Here is a 24,391-nt window from a genome sequence, read left to right as displayed (position 1 = left end):
CAGGATTTTATTGGCTGGTGTTGTAGGTCGTCAGCTTCAGGATTTTGTTGGCTGGTGTTGTAGGTCGTCAGCTTCAGGATTTTATTGGCTGGTGTTGTAGGTCGTCAGCTTCAGGATTTTTTTGGCTGGTGTAGGTCGTAAGCTTCAGGATTTTGTTGTTGGCTGGTGTTGTAGGTCGTCAGCTTCAGGATTTTATTGGCTGGTGTTGTAGTCGTCAGCTTCAGGATTATGTTGGCTGGTGTTGTAGGTCGTCAGCCTCAGGATTTTGTTGCCTGATGATGTAGGTCGTCGGCTTCAAGATTTTGTTGGCTGGTGTTGTAGGTCGTCAGCTTCAGGATTTTGTTGGCTGGTATTGTAGGTCGTCAGCTTCAGGATTTTGTTGGCTGGTGTAGGTCGTCAGCTTCAGGATTTTGTTGGCTGGTGTTGTAGGTCATCAGCTTTAGGATTTTTTTGGCTGGTGTTGTTGGTGTTGGCAATGATGGAGATGAGAGCTGTCGTTGGCCCCAACCCTCAGTCTAGAGCCAACAACTTCAGGATAGATATCTATAATGCTATACACTAGTTACATCCGTCCTATAACTGGTTGTGCTACGCCTCTCCTTGCTCTGACGCCTGAGGGAAGGTTTGGAAGGCTTCGGGAAATGAAAAAAAAAATGAGCATCATTTGTAGCTGGAAAAAAGAAAGATGTCTTAATGTGAGGAAAGATGGCTGGGTATTTCTGATGCTGGCTTGGTGTTATTACTATATAATCAGTGAATTTTTAGGATACGTTTGTAAGGTTAGGTTAGTTCTGTTAGGTTAAGGTAAGGTCTGTTAGGTTAGGTTAGGTCTGTTAGGTTAGCTAAGGTCTGTTAGGTTAGGTAAAGTCTGTTACGTTAGGTTAGGTCATTCAGGTTAGGTTAGCTCATTTAGGTTAGGTTAGGTTAAGTAATTCAGGTTAGGTTAGGTTTGTTAGGTTTGGTTTGGTTGAAATTGTTTTTGATATCTTGAACGATTCTTATCTTCATTTCTATCGTAGATCGACACTTTTTGTGGTTCACCCCCCCACCTTCCCCAGTTCCCAGGTGGATGTCCCTCACTGTAATTTCACCACTGGAGTACGTTGGGGGTCATATTCATGGTAGCGATAAGCTGGTTGGCTGAAGAGGTTGTAGTGGTAGTAGGTGGTCGTGTGGGTGGTTATGGCAGTGGCGGTGGTAAATGAAGTGGTGGTTGTGCTGTTAATAATACCTGTGTTAGTGGCAATTGTATTGGTATTGTTATGATTGTAGTGGTAATGGTAGGGACTGTGACTGAGTTTATGGTGCCAGTGGTGATGGTTGTGACAGTGGTAGGGTTTGTGGCAGTGGTGAGAGAGTAAACGGTGGTGGTGGTTGTTCCAGTGGCGATGGTTGTGACAGTGGTAGGGTTTGTGGCAGTGGTGAGAGAGTTGATGGTGGTGGTGGTTGTTCCAGTGGTAGTGGTTGTGACAGTGGTAGGGTTTGTGGCAGTGGTGAGAGAGTTGATGGTGGTGGTGGTTGTTCCAGTGGTAGTGGTTGTGCCAGTAGTGGTGGTTATGACAGTGGTAGGGTTTGTGGCAGTGGTGAGAAAGTTAATTTGTAGTGGTGGTTGTTCCAGTGATAGGGGTTAGAACAGCGGCGAGTGAGTTAACGATGGTAGTGGTTACACCAGTGGTCGTGGCAGTGTTTGCCACAGTGGTGGAATTAGCTTTCGTAGTAGTGGAAGCACAGTAATTCTAACAGCGGTAGCTTCTATGGCTGGTCGTGTCTCTTGCTGTTATTTGGACGGGATTCGGAAGACTCTTCTAATGAAAAATCTTCCGATTGCCGTCCAAATTACAGCAAGAGTCGAGGACTCTTACTGTGTGTCTCCTCATTACCAGAGGCTGTTTGGCGCGGCCTCAGGAACCCTGGTTGAACAACTGAGTCCCAAGAAATGAGGAAAGAATGAGGAAGAAGGAGTGGCGGGTGTGTGTTGTTCGTCTGTGTTTGTCTGTCTCTGCGCCCGTCTTTAAGGTCACGAAATATTATCTCGATGATTAACGTAGGATTTGTGAGAGTAATGTGGACATAATTTGTAAAAATGCCCTGGAAAAGGATGTCTTGAGACTCATTGTACGTCTGGCAGCGATGACACCGAGCAGGGTCTACTGCGACGCGACCGCTGCCAGCCTTTTCGAGTACTGTCGTACAGCGCTGAAGGCCACGGTCGCGTTGATCTACTTTATGTAGAATATTCGGGGAAGTAAAGTATTGAATCGTAGATATAATGAAGATTGAAAGGTTAGAATATTTTGATACAATGTCATTATCAATGTCTCAAAATGTTGCATAAGTTACCTTAAATCAGGATATCTCGTAACAATATTTATTTCCAACGTTTAAGTATCATTTTTTCAAATATTTTTTCAGTTTTTAAATGCCTCTTTTTGTAAATATGCGTCTATAAGCTGAAAGTGCAGCGTAGTAATATACAAAATATCAGTGAGTTTTAAGTTCTAATATCTTTATCGTTTCACTTTATATACACACACACACACACACACACACACACACACACACATATATATATATATATTTATTTATATTTGTTTTTATTTTGCTTTGTCGCTGTATCCCGCGTTCGCGAGGTAGCGCAAGGAAACAGACGAAAGAATGGCCCAACCCACCAACATACACATGTTTATACATACACGCCCACACACGTGAATATACATATCTATTCATTTCAATTATACATACATATACACCCACAAACAAATACATGTATGCACATGTACATATTCATACTTGCTGCCCTCAATCATTCCCGTCGCTACCCCCTCACACATGAAATGGCTCAGGCATTTGAATGGCCTAATCAGTACCATATCATTAACACTATATACTTATATCCTACCCTAAGCCAAACAGCCAATCTATCGACCAATCCTACAAGCGTGGGTTGACTATGGGACTGACAGCCGAGACCAGGATTCGAACCCACGTGAGCTCGACCCTGGCCAACCCGTGAATATATCATGGTCAGCAATGCTAATAGCTACACCATGCGAAGTTATGTGAAGCAAAGAGAGTACGAGAATGAAAAGTTTGGCCCAGGGAATGTGAGTTACTTTAGACATTTGAGAAAACTGAGAAGTCGACCTGCTTTAAGATCGACTTTATTAAGTGCGTAGTTGAGGCGAGAACCTTACCAGAGGCGAGAGCTGTAATCCATACAAGGGTATTAATGGAGCAACTGCTCAAAACATGAGACAATTATGATAATGATTATTCCTGGTATTTACACAAGGCCTCCAATCCCCTAGAGGCATATCTAGTTATTTCTGTCAGGATTTCAGACAGTATATTACAGTGTGGCCAAGAGTTATTATTTTCAAGTGGGAGAATTACAAAGGAGCCAGGAGAGAGATGAGAAAGTAATGAGGAGCAAATGGGAAGAAAAGTGAGTTTTAGAGGCATTAAACTTCACTCGGGAACATTTGACCCGCAGGGGAATCCTGTGGACTGTAGGTGGTGGGATGGAGCAGAACACACGATAGGCGGCCAGGGGAGCTGTGGGAGGAAGAGGGTGCATAACAACCCTGTGGGCGGTGTGTGTGGGGTGGAGAGGGAGTAGAGAACATTATGAAGGTCGTAGGTGGATGGACCCACAGAATATATTTGGGCAGTAGGTGTTGGGTGGAGCTACTGAGTAGATACTGGGCTGTGAGATGAGAGGGAATGGGAACGTAAGACAATGAGTAGTGAGATGAAAGTAAGCACAAAACATACTGCGAGAGGTGTGACGTGGATGAAAGAAGGTGCAGAACACATAGGGGTGGAAGGTGGTGCAGGACACATAGAGCATGGAGGGTGGTGCAGAGCATGTAGGAGGTGGAAGGTGGTGAAGAACACATAGGGGGTGGAGGGAATTGCAGAACAGATATTGTGGCTGAAGTCGTCGCGTAAGTTGACAGTGGAAAAAAAACAAACATTCCATCACTGAAATTACTGCAGGAATCATTATGGCCACTGAACACAAGCGCCAGCCGGAGAAGATCAGATAGGAAACACCTGTGGGAGTCTTGTCTGTCAGCCACCACCACCACCACAACAACATCCTTGTAGTTACAACAACGTAAACTTAAGAACACTACAGCTGCATTGCCGTAACGCATCATGTGAGAGCTGGACTTGCAGGCGTCATAGCTTCGCTGCAGCTCCCGCAAGACAGTTAGTCGCTTCGTCCACAGTTACTACAACTGTTGATTGCATTAGGCAGGTTGTCCTGTCCTCGTAGACAACACGGGGATAGAATGGGATCCGGGCACGTTAGAGGGAAAGTGTTCGCATCTATAAGCGATTCCAGGCTCTCTCTCTCTCTCTCTCTCTCTCTCTCTCTCTCTCTCTCTCTCTCTCTCTCTCTCTCTCTCTCTCTCTCTCCTCACCTGGCCTGAGACAACTCTATTGTTGTCTATTGGACTACAAAAGCGTCTCGTTCTCCTCTGATTCTCAACTGGACAATGGCAGCAATTCAAGGACTGAAAGGCGAGGCAGTTAAGAAAAGTAACGTTCGAGCAAAACCCAGTGGACTTCTTGGATATGATGCCGTCTTAGGTTCTGTGTTCGGCTATCACTCTGAGGGTCACTGATAGTTCACGTGGAGGTCAGGGAAGTGCAAACCACTTCCCACGCTAGCATAGAGGGTCGAGGGTCGAAAGGTTACCCAGTGGCCTGTTGAGGTGTGAATATTTACCTTGTCTCTATGTTCCTTGCGAAGTGAACTCGAGACAAACCAGCAAATCCTTGAGGTTCACTTCGAACCGCACTTTAAACTACACAGGCGCTACATAGGCAGTAATAGGATATTGATACATAACATTGCTCATGAATATTTTCGTTCTCGACTTGCATAAATCCTGATGGATTATCCTTGTCATTGCTTCACCGACACCTTGACGATTTATTGCTTCCCGCCATCAGTTTATAATCCCAGTCGGCGTTTGTTTCCACTACTTGCTAATAGATGTCACTAGCAGCTTACTCCCACCACAGCTGGGAAAGATATCACGCGTCTCAGTCACCCACAGGTCGTTATAGGGAGTATATATACAGCATCTGGTTGTGATAACATATGTTGCCCCACAAGTCTACACTCTCTGCTGTAATTACTTTAAGAAGTACAAGAAAGAATTCCTTTGGCATCATTGTTGATTTTCTTTTTGAGAGATGAAAGTTGTGTATTCGGCTGCGCATTTGAATGAAGTTATGTCTGCGTAAACATGTAAGCACGTAAAGACAGGTATATTACATAGGTATATCTAAAAGACACTGGACTATTACATATTTGCAGTAAGAAATCACCTCATAAAAAGTGTGCGTTGTGATTAGGTGTTTATGGTATGAAATGAATGACGTGAGAACATCGTAAAGCTTGCATAGATAAGGAACATTATATATATATGTATATACATATTGAAAAGGATCACAATTTTGCGCGTAATCAAGATATTCCTGAGTCCACGGGGAAAATGAAACACGAAAAGTTCCCAAGTGCACTTTCGTGTAATAATCACATCATCAGGGGAGACACAAAGAGAAAAATATAACAGTCAGTTGATATACATCGAAGAGACGAAGCTAGGACGCCATTTGGTAAACATGTTTATATAATATATATAATCTACCCAGGTCATTCCCCGTTCACTCAACAGCCTCCTACACCAACACAGGGGAAGGCATAAAACTTCAGGGAACTTTTCTTTGACAGAGTATAATACAGAGATATTTTACCAGGGGAAAAAAAAAATCAGATTTATAGTTTCTTTCCGCACTAGGACGGGGAAATTTCCGACCAGTTTGTGCGGTTAAACCATCCACCCCCACCAAAAAAAAATAACACAGGGCCTGTCTGAAGCAGATTTGCTGAGCAAGAATTCATAAAATGTTTATCTGAGGTGAATGAAATGATACAAAAGAATGAGTAGCAGGAGGTCGGGTGGACGGTCTTGGCACCTGCGACAGACGGTTCATAGATACGTGAAGTGTGTATAACTCAAGTAGCAGGAGGTCGGGTGTATGGTCTTGGTACCTGCGACAGACGGTTCATAGATACGTGAAGTGTGTATAACTCAAGGTCAAGAATCCTTAAGGGACAAATGTTCGAGTGCCAGCAGCTGTCTCTCTCTCTCTCTCTCTCTCTCTCTCTCTCTCTCTCTCTCTCTCTCTCTCTCTCTCTCTCCTCTCTCTCATAAGAGCTAAGTTCTCATGCTTTGAAATATATTGGATGTGTTTTCCATTCTATTTTCATCTCTCTCTTTTTTCTTTAAGCTCGATTTTCGATTTTGTAGAGGAAACTTGGTCATATAATGTGCACAGAATGATGCTCCAGGTGCCCGTAGACTCACTCCGGGTGTGAAGACGCTTCTCAGTAATACATGTGCACTCCAGGTAGCCAGGTGTACCTCAGCAACTCATGTGCACTCCAGGCGCACATATACTCCTCTGCAACACTTGGGCACTCCAGGTGTACAGACGCTTCTCAGTAACACATGTGTACTCCAGGTGCACATGTACTCCTCTGCAAAACTTGGGCACTCCAGGTGTACAGACGCTTCTCAGTAACACATGTGCATTCCAGGTAGCCAGGTGTTCCTCAGCAACTCATGTGCACTCCAGGTGCACATATACTCCTCTGCAACACTTTGGACACTCCAGATGTGCACACGCACTCCTCATGAACGCAGCAGCACTCCAGGTTCTCAAGTACTCCTGGGCAACACTCGAGGCACCCAGAAGCACTTCAGTACCACAAATGTCTCTAAGAAACTGCAAATCACAAGTACTCACAAGCGCACCCATCGGGAGCAAAAGAAAAACCCACACTTCAGGAACAAAGATGTCCCTAAGAAACACAGGAGCCCTCAAGGCTGACGAAGGAGAGACCAGAGGACCCAACACGCGTCCAAGAGACGTCAGTATTTTCCATAACCTCCTGAAGAAGGTAAAAAACTAGAATGAAATAATGAACCACAAACATTTTTAATCGAAAAACTGTCGACCGTGGAATTTCAACACTCAGTCACGGAAACCTAATCCTTGCCAGGTGAAAAAGGTTTGCTCTTCATGGCTGTAAATCAAAGTTACGTGTGATTCAGCTTTTTTCGCTGAAGGGAGCGGAAAAGTGTTCCATCATCCAGGAAAACAGAGGGACCACAGCTTTCCAGAAGGGCTTTCCAGGTAAGGCTGGTGCAGACCAGTTCTCCCGAACAGACTAGGATGAAGTCCAGTAACAGTGGGGGCAACAAAGCAACAATCGGTGTTGCTAAGATGAGCTAATATGGCAGCAGTGCTTTCGTGCAATAAGATCTTAGCTGCTTTAGTAGAAAGATTCAGTGGAAAAGGGGACTGTCAACGAGCAATTATTGATACTGGGGTTAGTTTCCAAGTGAGAATAAACCATTTTGATGTTATATGGACAATTTCGTTTGTTTTTTTGTTAGTAGAACATCAATTCAATGCCATCCAATGATCACTCTTTTCGTACGATGCTCTGTCTCAGAATGAATTTGTTTCATAGATTCTATGTTTCTTTTTGTCATGTTCAGCCAATCAATATCACTTAGTCTCTCATCTCTTATTCGTTCGCTGGGTATCTCATATTGCTGTGTGGTATCATATAGACTGATCTGTCGCTATCTGTCCACCGTGCTCACCTAGGCTGCTCAAGCTGAACACCCAGCACACCTACCCATCACACACAGCAGCCAAAGTCATTCACAACCACGAATTCGAAAGTTCATCAGTGAGTAACATTTCGTATCCCAATGGAAGACTTTGAATGGTAAAATATTTTTGGACTTTGACTCTCCATCTGAGGAAGATGAACAGTTAATCAGAATATTCCTATGAGCTTGGTGCCTCTGATGATTAAGCCATCCTACAGCAGAGACTGATTAATCATTCAGCCACGTCAGATGATGATCAATTTGCAAATTAGTTAATACTGGTTAGGTCCAGAGGTCGTGTTTATGTTTGAGGTGCCTAACTCTGTCTTTGTGAAGCCATCATCATAAGTGTGTTTATGATACACTTGAAAGAAAAGACAGTAATTTAAAGACAATGAGCAGAGTTTTGCCTTGGGATGTATTCACAACGCAAGTCCAGTGCTGACAAGATGATGATGAAGGTCATATTATGAGGAGTAATATCAGTGTTGCTACTGGAGGGGTGTCAGTATTGCTGCTGGAGGGGTGGATGTATTGCTGCTAGAGGGGTGTCAGTATTGCTGCTGGAGGGGTGTCAGTATTACTGCTGGAGAAGTGTCAGTATTGCCGCTGGAGGGGTGTCAGTATTGCTGCTGGAGGGGTGTCAGTATTGCTGCTGGAGGGGTGGATGTATTGCTGCTGGAGGGGTGTCAGTATTGCTGCTGGAGGGGTGTCAGTATTACTGTTGGAGGAGTGTCAGTATTGCCGCTGGAGGGGCGTCAGTATTGTTGCTGGAGGGGTGTCAGTATTGCTGCTGGAGGGGCGGATGTCTTGCTGCTGGAGGGGCGGATGTCTTGCTGCTGGAGGGGTGTCAGTATTGCTGCTGGAGGGGCGTCAGTATTGCTGGTGGAGGGGCGGGTGTCTTGCTGCTGGAGGGGCAGATGTCTTGCTGCTGGAGGGGCGTCAGTACTGCTGCTGGAGGGGCGTCAGTACTGCTGCTGGAGGGGCGGATGTCTTCCTGCTGGAGGGGCCACTTTAAGTCCTCATACTGGAACTACATCTATCTACAGCAGAGGCAGCTATATCACGAAGACTGAGACCCTGCTTCCAGACTGTCTCAAGAGCTTGAGATCTAAGCTGTGTTCCTCCTCCTCACATGCACTGGAGTTCACAGGAGGAAACGCAAATGCGATTGTTCGGAATCACGTGAAGGCATCTAGTTATGGAGCTCAGTTATGGAGGTTAAGTCCATCTGGTGCAAAGGAAGCATCAAAGTCCCTCCAGAGTCGAGGAAATACAGATGAATGAACGACATTATGGTCATTTATAAGATATTTTCTATTTTTCCTTCACCTTTCATGTAAAGAAACTCCCGTGATGCGTTTCGTGATGTGTAAAACAGAATTCTGAATATTGTGCACATTACTTGGTGATGTAGGTTACAGAAGGGCAGTGAAATAGTTAATTGTCTTTTATCTGAACCTGAGAACGAATCTGAGCTACTCACGAGTCCTGAGGAGGAGGATAGCATCTGTCGACGACGCGAGAAAAGCGGCGTCAGTCTGACGCCCTTGTCTGCAACAGCACCTTTCTTGCTGATGAAGGTCCGCCCCAGATACGGGTGCTCATGAGATATTACCAAGGACGTGAGGGATGAACGAGGGACCCGGCAGACCATCACTCACATCTAGGGAATCCTTAGACCAGGAAATGGTGGCCGATCCTTCACCTAAATGATGAGACGCCACACTGTCAATAAAGTGAGTCCCTATTGCCCTCCAGAGTGAATTCAATATTGTTGCTGGAGGAGTGTTAGTGACGCTGCTGGAGGCGTTAATATTACTGCTGGAGGAGTGTCAGTATTGCTGCTGGAGGGGTGGTAGTATTGCTGCTGGAGGGGTGTTAGTATTGCTGCTGGAGGGGTGTCTCCCTTCTTAAGGCAGAAGAAACAAGTTAATATTTCTCTGTTTACTTCGCGCTTTCTCAAATCTTAGATTTTGGGTTTGGAACTTTTATTCAATAAGTGTGTGAAGGAAGAGGAAGTTGAGATATACCACTTTCTTATTCAGGTGCCTATAATATCTTACAAGAGGCCTACTTACACACTTCTAGCAATTTTTGAGATATTTCTTTGACATCATTTGTGACAATTTCACATCCGTCAAATTAATACAGTATTATGAAGATCTAAAAAGCACTAAGTGTCATTTTACAAAATGAAAATGGCTAAGATTACCCCACTTTACTCAGCAACATATATATAGATCATAAACACAGTGTTACCCTCTAATCTGCTGACTCACTAGCTACAATGCAAAAAAAAAGGCAATAAATCTTTTTTTTATTCGACTCGGTAAATGTAATAAGATTTATGCTTTCTTGTTATGGGATCCTAGAATATGAACTTTCCCTTCTGCATTTGAAGGAAAGCCTATACATAGCCATACATACTCAGTGGCTGAGGCGAATCAGGTTTGACACTCCAGGTCTCAGCAGCTGGGGAGGGTGAGGTCTGACACTCCTGGTCTCAGCAGCTGGGGAGGGTGAGGTGTGACAGTCCTGGTCTCAGCAGCTGGGGAGGGTTCAGGTGTGACACTGCAGATCTCAGCAGCTGGGGAGGGTTAGGTTTGACATTCCTGGTCTCTGTAGGAATGAAGGATCCAGTTCGACACAGCTTCAACATGTGGGGTGGACTGTGGTGTTGGTCGTCTCCTGCGGCACTGCCTCCTCAGTGGGATCACTTAAGTTGAACTGCAGCAAGATGACCAGGTACGTGGCTACGAAGCTGGCGATCTGTGGAAGACAAGTGTCAGCGCTGCTGGTTACAGCTACAGTAACAATTGATATCTAATACTACTGTGCAAAACAGGTGTCACTGTCGCTGGCTGCTGGTACAGGAAGAAGTGATGACTACAGCAGCTACTGTGCAAGACAGGTGTCAGGGCTGCTGGTTACAGCTGCAGAAACATGTGATGACTACAGCTACTGTGCAAGACAGGTGTCACTGTTGCTGGCTACAGGTACAGGAACAAGTGATGACTACAGCTGCTGTGCAAGACAGGTATCATGGCTGGTGGCTGTAACATGTAACACATCACCCAGTGAAGACCAATACTATAGCCCAATACTATAGCCCTACCAATAAGTAAGTAACACTGGCGTTATGTATATACTATCATGTGGTGTACAGTATTGTCACTCTAGGAATACAGTGAGACTCACGCCAATAAGTTTGCCTTTGCCGAGGATGAAGAGACCGCCCATGTTGAAGTCCGGGAAGGCGTCCATCAGCTGCAGCAGCCGACCCAGCTGCTGGGGCGGAAGAGCCAAGCATTACCCTCTTGGACACTAGGTACTGACTTACGTACAGTGGCAGGACAATGTTGTCAGTGTGACAATGGGACATATCCCTTTCTTTACGGACTATTACTCCATGAAACCTGAACGAAATCTTATTGGTGTACACGAAGTCTTGTCAAGTTTAAGGCCCAATGTCTCCCCATCTTTCTATCTCAAATTTCTCCCAATTTTCCAGTCAGCTTTGACGGGTCTGTATTTTTACCTTTTGACTTGGTGAACCTACTTGGTATATAAATATAATATCCACTCTTTCTTAGAAAGCCACTTTACGGAGGTAGTCAGGTCTGCTTTTGAGAAACTGAGTGTCCTGTTTAGATGTCGAAGTTCAGCTGATACAAAGGATTGATGCGTCCTTGTTTGATGCACTGCTCTCACATCTGGGGTGGCTCCAGCTCTGCATCCTTACTTGACAGAGTTGAGTCGAAAGCGGTACAACTTATAAACTCTCCTAAGTTAACTTCGAAACTTGACCGCTTGTTGGTTCACTTTTCCTCTTCTATAGATATATTACTACTATAGATATGTTACTTTGGTTTTTACTCCTGAAAGCTGGTCTTATGTGTGCCAGACCACACAATACTCGGCAAGCTGCTATGTCACATAATTACTGTATGGACGTTGGCAATTAACGGGTAGGCCGTTTTGATAATTGTTTCTTTCCCTACAGCTTTGGAACTCTCTATCCTCTCGTCTCTCCCAATAACTACGACCTGGCACATTCTAAACGACGGGTCTTTCTCATCCAAAATTAGTTGATATTTTCCCTTGTCTCTTCTTTCTTCTTTTCATAATCCTCTTTCTATTTCAATTAAGGCCTGCCTTTGATATGGACTTTTGTCCTGACTGGAGACTCCAACGTAAAAAGAAAAATCAACAATGGTTTTAGAAATGTATTAATCTGTGTCGCAAGGAGTAATCAACACGCAAGAAATGAATGCTCATTGAAGATGTACCGTGAAAACAGATGTAGGAACATCGTAGACCAGTGAGGAAATAGAACAACATAACATCACCCAAGACTTACCTTGAGAGCCACAGCTTCTTCAGGAACCTTCATCTGTTGCACGAGGATTCTGTTGCGCAGCTCCTCCCTCTGTTAACAGACAAGAACATTAAACCTCCGTCTCTGATTAATATTTCACATCTAAAATAGGTACAGATGAAATGAGACATTAATCTCGACCAACCTTTTGAAGTATTTTTTCTGGAGTACAGCAGAGAAGAACCAACACTGAAACGTATTTCGGTAACCTTATGACCACCAACAAAGCCATCAAAGATCCTCTCAAATACGTTAATACTTTCCATAAGAAAATTCTTCCAGTTATCGAGACGACTGATATGAACAGGCTCAGGGTGACTGGGATGGTGAAGTAGTGGTTCAAAATGCTCTGGAAATGATGGAGATTGTTCAAGAGGTCTGCAGCTAAGGTGATGTCCTTGTTGGAGAGGAATGTAGGACGCTCGTCGCCTGGGACTGAATCTTGGAACGGTAAATGGTCCGTCCTCCAAACTTGACTCTTACTGTCTCTAATGATCTCTGGAAGTTCATGAGAAATAGAAATGCTCCCTTTATCTTGTCCCTTCCGTCTTGTTCCGTCAGGCAGTGCGCTACAGTATCCAGACGACACTACGGCTGCCAAAGAGTAGAGGAGCAACACTGTCGCGATCACAGCAATGTCTACGAGGAAAGAGGTCGTTAAGATAATGATTTTTTTCCACGCTTTGATTTGCATTATGTCGGATGGTAGTCCACTGCTCCGGTAAAGGAAAATTGCACTTAAAACCAAAGTGGCAAAAGTCAGACTCTAAGGAAACTTCACAGAATAGGAGCATATAAAAAAACAAGTCTTGGCTAGGTTTCCACGAGTAGTGGCGAGTGTGGATGAGCACGAAGTGGAGGTGGTCGATCACCCTTGCCAGGTCACTGCCTCTCCACACCAGGTAGAAGAAATTCCCCAACGAAACGGTCAGAGTAGTCGCTTGGAGCCCGTGATATGCCAGGTCTTCAGTAGACGAGAGGTACCGGGAGGAGTCATTACCAGTGACGTGGGTGACCACATTCCCGGCAATGACCAGAACACACAAGAACATGATGAATAACATGAAGAGCCAGGACCAAGTCACAAGGCGAGATCGTCTCTCCAGAGGGTGTGGGAAGGCCACGACTTCTGCAGATGGAAGGCTGACTACTGGTCCGTCGTCGGGTGTCCCGTGGCTGGACCAGATGGCGACGCGTCGTCTCTGCAATGCCTTGTTCTGGCCTCTGACCCAAGTGTACGGCAAACCTCCCATCAGCCGGATGATCTTCAGTAGGAAGACGACCACTGCGTCAGGCTTCATTCTACGACGAAGAGCTATGGTAAAGATGACCATCGCTGACTCTGTTCCTCGTCGGTAGTTCTGAATGAATCTTGGTACTGGCGCACTCTACGTCGTCTGCTGGCAGAATATGGTGAGGGTGAGGAGGTCTCTAAGTACGAGCGTCACTCGTGGAGTCTAGCAGCCAACTGACCCTCGTTCAGCACAGCGAGGGTGTAATACTGACTGGTGGTGTTGACATGATCCATACTCTTGTCATGAGCTAAGAATTACGTAATCCATTAGCGCGTGTTTACGTTCATTAACTGTTCGATACCACTCTGTCTTGAGCTGAAAGTTTATGTTCAGACTGTCTATTGAATAGTAGAGGGGAAGTAAAGGTTCAAGCCTGGATCGTAGAGGCCATTTGAAGCAGTGTCATAAACCAAGTACCGAAACCTTGGTCATTGGTCACTTTTGTCACCAGAGCCACAGTACAGGTGTTGAATTCTGAGACTTCGTACAGGTGACGAACCTTGGGTTCCAATGCCGGTGCTGAAGAGTGAGTTGGGTTGCAGTACATAGGATGAGTCGTAGTCTTATAAATGTGAGTGTTGAGGTCTGGTATACACAGCTCAGGTGCTACGCCTGGAGACACAGTACTGTGTTGAAGGCTTAGAAACTAAGGTTTGAAGAATGGTTCGTAAGACTGATTATGAATCCTTGATCACAATGCTGCTAGTGAAGCGTAGTGTAATCAGAGATGCCTCGGTCCTGGCACAAATGTGAAGCCTGGCTTACAATGCAACTGGTGAAGCGAGAGGCAATGTGCAGAAACCGAGTCATAGGACACAATGCATTGGATGAAACCTAGACCAAAGCACGAGAACAGGTGATGATATTTGGTCAACCGACAGCTTTAAGTGCGCCCATGAGAGAGAGAGAGAGAGAGAGAGAGAGAGAGAGAGAGAGAGAGAGAGAGAGAGAGAGAGAGAGCATGGAAGATGAAATCAAGAGCTTAACAATTCTTGACATATCAGTGTGGTGTCCAGGTGCTAGAACATTGGCTCGTATGATTTCCCCTTTGTATTCTACTTCTGCCTCACCAAACCACAGATGGAGTATCGAAGTTGATTTGTGAGCTGGTTCCACTTCCATATCGATTACCAAACCCTTTGTTGTATGAATAAGCCTCACATCAGCTGCGTGACTGTTTTACACCTTACAAGCTTTTGCTAACTTCATAACAGCAGAGTGGTTTGGGAATGTTTTGGGAGTAAAGTCGACTTTGGCACCCCTAAAGGGTTTTTTAAGTAAACTTTCAATTTGTCTCTTTCCCTTTAGATGCCGCTATTCCCCTGTAATGGCGTTTGGCACCGCCAAAGGGGATTTGAATAAAACCATCAATTTCCCTGTATATTTTTGGATGCCTCCACGCCACTCTATTGCCCTTTGGCACCTCCAAAGGGGCATTGATGTAAACCTGCGATTTACATCTTTGCCTTTGGATGCCCCTACGCCCCTGTAATTGCCTTTGGCGCCGCCATGTTGTCTGTATCCTCACAAAGGTTCCGGATTTGCCTAAGGATGGCGTTGTTCTTCTTCTGAAGTAGACTGCAAGGTCCCTGAATGTGACCAGATCAAGTAGAGTTGAGGACGCGGTACGAGAACTCTTCTCGTAGCGTGGAGTCAACGAAAGAGTCTCGTAATATCAAAACATCGAGACTTTTTGGAAGCATCAGGAGAGGATGTGAAGGTTCTATTGCTTACCTAATGGGTTATGACCAAGAGTAAGAGAGACATTGAATAGTAGGATTACCACTGAGGCTAAAGAAAGGATGTGCCATCTGAGAAAGGATAGGTCTATCGCCAGTTAGTGAGGTGGTCCTTACGCTCTATCCAAGAAGGGCCCCCTGACCAAAGGGTTCACCTCCACCATTAATGATTCCCATACGTTCTGTAATGTGTGGTGGAGTGGTGGAGCTACAGCTGCAGTGACGAGAAGCATCAACAGTGACAGCTTCAACGGCAGTGAAACATCACATTGATGTCTCCACAAAGCTCTGCATGAAAAGGAAATTCTACGCCCATTTTTACTACCGACTCGTTTGGATAGATTCTCTGTGTTTCAGCGGACATGAATAACATGATTATCCACACGTCCGCACAGCCGTAGAAAATGTCATTCATCAGCCCCAGGACACGTCCTATTTGGATCATGGGACCGGAACCACTAAAACTGGTGTTGGGTGTATGGCAACACTGTTGACAACGTTGCCCCACATACTGCGTCATCAAAGAAGACGAGAGGCGGTGTTCCATTACACAGGAAAAAGCCAAGTTAATGAGGCGTCATTAGCCTGCAGGCCAGAGACCAGATTATCCCCACCCGGCATGTGAACACTGACCTGGGATAGCAGAGGTCTCTCCCTCTCTATCACAGTTGAGTACCTTGTATTCTGGCAGTACTCCCTTCGTGAGTCACATAGCATTAAACTACAGGAGTGACAGTATGAGTGGTACGAGGTATCTAAAGGCGAATCGGAGTTACGGAACAGGGACACTATACAGGAGTTACTCTCTATGTTGCCTCAGCAGGTAGGATCCTATGTGCTAATGATCCAATGGCATTATTTTTTTCCCTGAATCCCCATCCTGGTCTTCTCCCGCTGGGAATGGTCTTCACACTCCCGGCAAACTAGACAAGCTAACGCATCTTGCACTCACAGAGGGTGATCAGTACCTGACAGTAAAGGATAGACGCGTTTAATATGCAACATACGTTAAGCGAATGTCATTTCGAAAATTGCTTTTTCGTTCCACCGAAGATAAGCACAGCCTCGTCCAGTGGCCTTAGGAGATCTAAACGACCTATCGAGCTCGATAGTACCAAAGAGAAACACCAACTCTGGGATCCAAACAAGGGGAATGCAATCCTCCAAACTGACCACCGTTCACATCATTGTTCTCGTGGATTTCAAAGACCTCTTTGTTTGGGATGGTGTCCTGGAAATGGAGAGCCCAAGTGAGGTTATCTAATGACCTTAGAGAACCTATCTCTCGTCTCCTGTGATTACAGCAGCATTGGGTTCACCTAAGGATTCAGTTCGCTGTAGATCTCGTCTGCAGGAGGTAGCTGTATCGTAGATCAAAGAGGTCTACGGACTCATTACATTGGGGTCACTGAACAAGGCGTCCTCGTGTCCCTCGATGCTGTCCTCGCCTTGATTATTATTGGTCCAGTGAAACCCATTATCGCTCGGATGTGTTCATGGTTCTCCCTGCTGTTGGTGTTTGCCTTGGTCTACCACCTCACCAGACACCAGCCATAACCTTCCCTCAGCCTACCACCACATCAGACACCAGCCATAACCTTCCCTCAACCTACCACCTCACCAGATACCAGCCATAACCTTCCCTCAGCCTACCACCTCACCAGACACCAGCCATAACCTTCCCTCAGCCTACCACCACACCAGATACCAGCCATAACCTTCCCTCAACCTACCACCTCACCAGATACCAACCATAGCCTTCTCTCAGCCTACCACCTCACCAGACACCAGCCATAACCCTTCCCCTCAGCCTACCACCACACCAGATAGCCAGCCATAACCTTCCCTCAACCTACCACCTCACCAGATACCAAACCTTAGCCTTCCTCAGCCTACACCTCACCAGACACAGCCATAACCTTCCCTCAGACTACCACCACACCAGATACCAGCCATAACCTTCCCTCAGCCTACCACCACACCAGATACCAGCCATAACCTTCCCTCAGCCTACCACCACACCAGATACCAACCATAGCCTTCCCTCAGCCTACCACCTCACCAGATACCAGCCATAACCTTCCTCAGCCTACCACCACACCAGATACCAGCCATAACCTTCCTCAGCCTACCACCTCACCAGATACCAGCCATAACCTTCCTCAGCCTACCACCACACCAGATACCAGCCATAACCTTCCTCAGCCTACCACCACACCAGATACCAGCCATAACCTTCCTCAGCCTACCACCTCACCAGATACCAGCCATAACCTTCCTCAGCCTACCACCTCACCAGATACCAGCCATAACCTTCCCTCAACCTACCACCTCACCAGATACCAGCCATAACCTTCCCTCAACCTACCACCTCACCAGATACCAGCCATAACCTTCCTCAGCCTACCACCTCACCAGATACCAGCCATAACCTTCCTCAGCCTACCACCTCACCAGATACCAACCATAGCCTTCCCTCAGCCTACCACCTCACCAGATACCAGCCATAACCTTCCTCAGCCTACCACCTCACCAGATACCAACCATAGCCTTCCCTCAGCCTACCACCACACCAGATACCAGCCATAACCTTCCCTCAACCTACCACCTCACCAGATACCAGCCATAACCTTCCTCAGCCTACCACCACACCAGATACCAGCCATAACCTTCCTCAGCCTACCACCTCACCAGATACCAGCCATAACCTTCCCTCAGCCTACCACCTCACCAGATACCAGCCATAACCTTCCTCAGCCTACCACCTCACCAGATACCAGCCATAACCTTCCTCAGCCTACCACCTCACCAGACACAGCCATAACCTTCCCTCAGCCTACCACCTCACCAGATACCAGCCATAACCTTCCTCAGCCTACCACCTCACCAGATACCAGCCATAACCTTCCTCAGCCTACCACCTCACCAGATACCAGCCATAACCTTCCCTCAGCCTACCACCTCACCAGATACCAGCCATAACCTTCCTCAGCCTACCACCACACCAGATACCAACCATAGCCTTCCCTCAGCCTACCACCTCACCAGACACAGCCATAACCTTCCTCAGCCTACCACCTCACCAGATACCAGCCATAACCTTCCCTCAGCCTACCACCACACCAGATACCAGCCATAACCTTCCCTCAACCTACCACCTCACCAGATACCAGCCATAACCTTCCCTCAGCCTACCACCTCACCAGATACCAGCCATAACCTTCCCTCAACCTACCACCTCACCAGATACCAGCCATAACCTTCCTCAGCCTACCACCTCACCAGATACCAGCCATAACCTTCCTCAGCCTACCACCTCACCAGACACCAGCCATAACCTTCCTCAGCCTACCACCACACCAGATACCAGCCATAACCTTCCTCAGCCTACCACCACACCAGATACCAACCATAGCCTTCCCTCAGCCTACCACCTCACCAGATACCAGCCATAACCTTCCTCAGCCTACCACCACACCAGATACCAGCCATAACCTTCCTCAGCCTACCACCTCACCAGATACCAGCCATAACCTTCCTCAGCCTACCACCTCACCAGATACCAGCCATAACCTTCCTCAGCCTACCACCTCACCAGATACCAGCCATAACCTTCCTCAGCCTACCACCTCACCAGATACCAGCCATAACCTTCCTCAGCCTACCACCTCACCAGATACCAGCCATAACCTTCCCTCAGCCTACCACCACACCAGATACCAGCCATAACCTTCCTCAGCCTACCACCTCACCAGATACCAGCCATAACCTTCCTCAGCCTACCACCACACCAGATACCAGCCATAACCTTCCTCAGCCTACCACCACACCAGATACCAACCATAGCCTTCCCTCAGCCTACCACCTCACCAGATACCAGCCATAACCTTCCTCAGCCTACCACCTCACCAGATACCAGCCATAACCTTCCTCAGCCTACCACCTCACCAGATACCAGCCATAACCTTCCCTCAACCTACCACCTCACCAGATACCAGCCATAACCTTCCTCAGCCTACCACCTCACCAGATACCAGCCATAACCTTCCTCAGCCTACCACCTCACCAGATACCAGCCATAACCTTCCCTCAACCTACCACCTCACCAGATACCAGCCATAACCTTCCCTCAACCTACCACCTCACCAGATACCAGCCATAACCTTCCCTCAACCTACCACCTCACCAGATACCAGCCATAACCTTCCTCAGCCTACCACCTCACCAGATACCAGCCATAACCTTCCCTCAGCCTACCACCACACCAGATACCAGCCATAACCTTCCTCAGCCTACCACCACACCAGATACCAGCCATAACCTTCCTCAGCCTACCACCTCACCAGACACCAGCCATAACCTTCCCTCAACCTACCACCTCACCAGACACCAGCCATAACCTTCCTCAGCCTACCACCACACCAGATACCAGCCATAACCTTCCTCAGCCTACCACCTCACCAGATACCAGCCATAACCTTCCCTCAACCTACCACCTCACCAGACACCAGCCATAACCTTCCTCAGCCTACCACCTCACCAGATACCAGCCATAACCTTCCTCAGCCTACCACCTCACCAGATACCAGCCATAACCTTCCCTCAACCTACCACCTCACCAGATACCAACCATAGCCTTCCCTCAGCCTACCACCTCACCAGACACCAGCCATAACCTTCCCTCAGCCTACCACCACACCAGATACCAGCCATAACCTTCCTCAGCCTACCACCTCACCAGATACCAGCCATAACCTTCCCTCAACCTACCACCTCACCAGATACCAGCCATAACCTTCCCTCAGCCTACCACCTCACCAGACACCAGCCATAACCTTCCCTCAGCCTACCACCACACCAGATACCAGCCATAACCTTCCCTCAACCTACCACCTCACCAGATACCAACCATAGCCTTCCCTCAGCCTACCACCTCACCAGACACCAGCCATAACCTTCCCTCAGCCTACCACCTCACCAGATACCAGCCATAACCTTCCCTCAGCCTACCACCTCACCAGATAACAGCCATAACCTTCCCTCAGCCTACCACCTCACCAGACACCAGCCATAACCTTCCTCAGCCTACCACCTCACCAGATACCAGCCATAACCTTCCCTCAACCTACCACCTAGATACCAGCAATGGTGCTATTTTTTTGGTCACTGGTGCGTGTCAACATTGTTCGTCTGTGTCCAGCTCCCTCCTCCTCCTCCTCCTCCTACTCCTACTCCTCCTCCTCCTCTTCCTGAAGTTGAATAATTCTGGGTAAGATTGAGTCTGTTGCTGTTAGAGCAGAAAGTCTTTTGGACAAACGAGAGACACAGGGGGACCAAAAGACTCCATGACACAGAGGAAGAGCTGATACAGACCAGTCCTCCCAAACGGCCCAGGCTCAGGACATGTAACAGTAGATAGAGACACCAAGCAAGAAAATCAGTGTTGATATAGCAGGTTGATGTGGCTATAAAGACCGCGATTCATGTGAAACAGACTTGTTGAGGTAGAATGAGTCAGTCGAGATAGAAGAACGTTGTTAAGGAAGGAGATTTCGACCCCGAACTGTGGTGGTGTTGGAGAGTCCAATTGAGGCTCGAACGCTTTAAGTCATAGAGGCGACTCTTTTAAAGTTTCCCCTTGATCCAGTTGCATGCACTTATCACTTCATAGCACATATTGCCTCAAAATGTCTTTATCCCCCCAAGTTCGTTAGTATTCTCGTCTTTATGATACTGTCATTGACATTGTTGTGTTTCGTCGTTGCTTAGAGAGTCCATTCTAGTTGTATGGCATCTAAGGTATCCATCTGTAGTGAAGCATGGCTGTGGAGTTAGTGATATTATTTTACTATTCTGGTCAGGATAGACACCTGGCCTACCAACCCACCAACCAAAGCGGCCATCGTAGTACAAGGGGCTCACGCATCTCTTCATTTCTTTAACCATATAGTCTTTAAACTTAGGAGCTTAGTTTATCCATGTATTATATTCTATACTCACATGGAAGATATACCCACGCCCACAGTTTCATCATAAGAGGCATAGTTGGCAATGGTAGTTGATTTAACGTTCCAGTGAGTAAGTCACCATTACGATAAAACAAGCGAGTGAGATGGGATGGAATCAAACACCTTCAAGACTCAAAGTATATGTAACATACTCCATTACCTAGATGCATTTTAGATCCCCAGGAGGCAAGACACCTTGTATCTCCCGGTAAAGACGATGTTTACACCACTGTAAAGGGCGAGAAATGCTTAGAACCACGAGTGCAAAATCCTTCTGTCCTTGGGTTGAGCTATACTTGCATGCTGGCAATGTGTGTGTGGAGATCTAGGCCTGGTAATGGGTGTTCCCAGAGGGAGGAACTCGTTTCCTTATGCACTCATGAAGGTTGGAGATGTCCCCGCTGTGGGAGCTGCTGCTGGGGGTACCACACTACAGTGTGGAAGCCTAGGGAGGGATTTCTGTAGTGGTTGTAAAGCAAGATTTGGCTGTAACTGGTTTGTCCATGGCTGTGGAGCTGTCTGCTCCTACTGGAGCTTCCTCGTCTGCTGGCTGTTGGGTGAGCTGTAGCTACACCTCGCTCGTCTGTAGCTGCTTGGCAGGGTAGGAATTCGTGGTGGTCGTGTCTGGCTGTGAATTAGATTACTACACAGTCCTGCTCGGCTGTAACTGTAAACAGATGACTGGTGTCCCTCTCCTCGTCTGTGACTTTTAAAGTCAAGCTATTATTGCAAGTTGTTGTTCTTCGTCTGTGTCTGTGGGACAGACCATCCCTGTTCGTCTGTGGCTGTAGGATAGGTAACAGTTACACATTTGTCGTCTGTGGCTGTTGCTCTTCACAGAGAGACACCGAAGTAAACCCATGTAGGGAGAGGGGCAGTAGATAGACAAATGGAACTCAAAAAAGGCCAGGTCCTTGACACATACATATGCCTAGTGTGATGTATAATGTGGCCTCGTCTCTTACTGGAAGCAACTGGACCACCAGTTTAACACTGGCTCACCACTAATGAACCTGTTGAGTCTGTGGTCGGGAATATAGAGAACATGAAATGAAATATGTCTTCTACAGATAGCAGGAGGAGTGGCTTTTCAGCCTCTCGCTAAAATACATGACTTATAGACATGATACAGTAGGAGGGTATGCATTATATATAAGGAAAAGGACACAATACAACGGGATAAGATGAAGGTAGTAAGAGCATTTGGCTAAATGATGTAGAAGAGAGAGAGGAGAAAGACAGAGGGAATGTTAAAAACACCAGAATTTGTGGTTATTCCTGACATCTGGTCTATCCTTGTCAACGATGATTCACTTCAACCATCGGGTCGGTGGCCAAACTGCTGGTTAAGATGTGGTTACACGACCCCTCCCACAGCCAGGCTTAGGTCAAATCCGTTAGTTCTACCATGACCCCAGACGAAGGTCAAGTATAGTGCGTTGAAGATTGTTTATATATATATATATATATATATATATATATATATATATATATATATATATATATATATATATATATATATTTATATATATATATATTTATATATATATACACACATACATACATATACGAACAAAGTGCGTAGGAACGTGCACCTTCATAGAACATACAAACCTCCAACAGCCAGGATCGAACCCGGGACCCCTGCGTAACAGGCGGGAGTGCTACCGCTAGGCTATGGTCCTGGCTAATAGGAAATAACTATTCGAATACTTTGTACTCGAATACCCTTCGTCTCACGTTGGTGAGACTATATGTATATATATATATATATATATATATATATATATATATATATACATATATATATATATATATATATATATATATATATATATATATATATTCCTATCAGTCCACGGGGAAAAATGAAACACGGGAAGTTCCCAAGTGCACTTTCGTGTAATAATCACATCATCAGGGGAGACACAAGAGAGAAATATAACAGTCAGTTGATATACATCGAAGAGACGAAGCTAGGACGCCATTTGATCACGCGCAATTAGCCTGTATTTTTCTAAGCTGCAGCAAATGACGCCTGTGTTTTACGTTAATTAGTGCGATTTAATTTGAACAACAGAAAAATAAAAGTGAAATGGAGACACCATAGGAAAAAAAGAAGAAATATTCAGTGAATAATCTGAACACTTGTAACACAGCAGTACGTGAATATAACACTTGTAACACAGCAGTACGTGAGTATAACACTTGTAACACAGCAGAACGTGAATATAACACACATAACACAGCAGTCCATGAATATAACACATGTAACACAGCTATACGTGAATATAACACCTCTAACACAGCAGTACGTGATTGTAACACCTGTAACACAGCAGTACGTGAATACAGTGTGACCACTTAGGTGCACTGTAACAGTAACAGTTACAGCCCCAGACCTGTGAAAATTGCGGAGGGTCAATAAATCATTTATTGCTTTGTTGATTATGTCTTAATGGCCATGTTATGGTATATGCTGGTTATGCTTGTACGATTATAGGTTATATATTGAACGCTGGTGTTCATATTTTGAGTTATAGGTCATATATTGAACGCTGGTGATCATATTTTGACGATTATAGGTCATATATTGAACGCTGGTGGATTTTTGATAATTATAGGTCATACATTGAACACTGATGATCATATTCTGACAGTTATAGGTTATATATTGAACGCCGGTGGTTTTTTGACAATTATAGGTCATATATTGAACGCTGGTGGATTTTTGACAATTATAGGTCATATATTGAACGCTGGTGATCATATTTTGACAATTATAGGTCATGTATTGAAAGCTGATGATCATATTTTGACAATTATAGGTCATATATTGAACGATGGCGGATTTTTGACAATTATAGGTCATGTATTGAACGCTGGTGATCATATTTTGACAATTGTAGGTCATATATTGAACGCTTATCCCTGGGGATAGGGAAGAAAGAATACTTGCCACGTATTCCGTGTGTGTCGTAGAAGGCGACTAAAAGGGGAGGTAGCGGGAGGGCTGGAAATCCCCCCCCCCCCTCTCGTTCATAATTTTCCAAAAGAAGGAACAGAGAGGGGGGCCAAGTGAGGATTTCCCTTAAAGGCCCAGTCCTCTGTTCTTAACGCTACCTCGCTAATGCGGGAAATGGCGAATAGTATGAAAAAAAAAAGAAAAAGAATACTGAACGCTGTTTAGGGATCATGTTTTGGTAATTGGCTGACATATATGTTTCAGGATTATATGGTATATCATGAACGTTGCTTA

General features: G+C 45.8%; 1 protein-coding gene across 1 annotated transcript in view; it reads left to right on the top strand.

The window, feature by feature from the left end:
* PIG-A (phosphatidylinositol glycan anchor biosynthesis class A) overlaps nt 1-24,391 on the top strand; it is an 87,615-nt gene that overhangs the window by 1,108 nt on the left and 62,116 nt on the right. The window lies entirely within an intron of this gene.

Source organism: Panulirus ornatus, chromosome 72 (assembly GCF_036320965.1).
Source record: "Panulirus ornatus isolate Po-2019 chromosome 72, ASM3632096v1, whole genome shotgun sequence".
NCBI classification, from domain to species: domain Eukaryota; kingdom Metazoa; phylum Arthropoda; class Malacostraca; order Decapoda; family Palinuridae; genus Panulirus; species Panulirus ornatus.
The sequence above is the reverse complement of the archived record's forward strand: the minus strand, read 5'-3'. Positions and strand labels throughout refer to the sequence as shown.